The following is a 1,883-nucleotide window of genomic DNA, read 5'->3' as shown; positions in this document are numbered from 1 at the left end:
CAGGGTTCTAGTTAGCTACTCTAGAACACAAGCATTAATAATTCCTATGAAGGAAATCTATCACCTTAGTGTATCTATATTTTGGGATAATCCCTCATAACCTATAATCCCTCATAACCTTACTTTTAACCCTAAATCTAACAAAGGTAACTACTCAGACATAGCAAAGCAGAACATAGCAAATATCTGAATAAATTGCATAGATAGAACAAGGTAGAAAACCCGGAGTTCCAATACAAAGCTCTAAAAGAGTCTTGCATCTTCTCTCCAAACTACTTAAAACCCTAAATATGATTTGTTGTGTAAAGTAGAAAGTATGAAAGCTTAGAAAGCGTGTGTTGCCCAAAACAAAGGCAGAGCCCATAAATATTAGGTTAAAGTCGGCCAGGAGTAATCTTGTAAATGATGTGGAACTTGGGCCATAAGTCTGGCCATAAGTCGGCTGGGAACCAAGTCGGGCTTTGCGCACTTCGCTGTCGATCGACGGACAAGAGTTGTCCGTCGATCCACGGTTGACTATGAATGTCAATTCGGGACTGGTTCGATGGGCAGCTAAGAGTTTCTTCTAGCTTTTGCTCCAAAATACCCCAAAATCACCTTATATCTCCAAAACACTCCTTAATCTATAAATACTCTAAAAAGACTTCAAAACATAACAAATAACTCTAAGACACTTATATATGATTGCTAAAAAATCTAAAATCCATGGTATATCAACATCAAAACAACTCATTAATCAAAACAAAGACATGACCTTTAGTAAGACAATCAAACAACTCATTAATAAAAACAAAGACACAAACTTTAGTAATCAAAACAAAGACACAAACTTTAACAAATTACTCTTCATCCATAAACACTTTTCCCTAATTCTTAGAACCTTTCTACAACTTAGGACACTGAGAAACATCCCAAGTGCTTCCTCTTCAGTTCTACAATCACCTCTTAAGTGTATACCATCTCTCTCTCTCTCTCTCTCTCTCTCTCTCTCTCTCTCTCTCTCATTCTTCTCCGTCTATCTCTCTCCTTTTGCTTGTTATTTGTTTCGGTTTAGTCATGTAAGAGGTATATAAATGTAATGAGTAAGATTGTAAGGTTTAATATGAAGATATTAAAGTTTGAAAATGAAATTGTAAAATAAATCATTTTCACGAAGGTCCAACTCGTACAACTCATTACACAAACTCGTTAACAACCGGTTTATGGTACAACTGATGTAGTATTAATGATATTTTTTATAGAAAACATAAAAATGTGGGTAATAAAGTTCGATGGAATCGAAAAGACGTACATATTTCTACTTTAGTGATGAAGAAAAGATATGAGGAGATTATTTATTCTCACTTGGTTGATAGAATAGGCAAAAAAATTAAGATCAATATAACTACGACCAAGCTTCAACTGAGTAACTTTCCGCTGGTCTTGGATAATAAAAGGTTTTTTGTAATATCTTGGATGGTACACCTAGTATAACGGGTATAACTATATATCAAACAATACAGGTGAAACTGGTATAATTGGTCCACCTATGTTTTATTTACCAAATTAGTGATAATGGTATAACTAAGACAACTATTTAGGTTTTGAAATTTAAATATTCCATTGGGTATTGCATTGGAAAAAAAAAATCAGCTGGCCAAATTGGTAAATGTTTAGATAGGCTCCTTTTTATCGGTGATGTTTTTTTTTCCAATTATTACACAATCACATATGTTTGCATGATTTACCTTATACTTTTAAGGTTTATTAACTTCTTTGTCCACATAATTTTTGGAAAACATACATGAAATGTATTTTAACAAAATTGATGGTTTCATTTTATTGGGGCAAAGACATGTACACATAAAGAAGTAGTACAACTGAGGTAAGTTTAAATTTTATGT

The sequence above is a fragment of the Brassica oleracea genome, chromosome C8 (assembly GCF_000695525.1).
Source record: "Brassica oleracea var. oleracea cultivar TO1000 chromosome C8, BOL, whole genome shotgun sequence".
Classification (NCBI taxonomy): Eukaryota; Viridiplantae; Streptophyta; class Magnoliopsida; order Brassicales; family Brassicaceae; genus Brassica; species Brassica oleracea.
Note: the sequence above shows the minus strand (reverse complement) of the source record.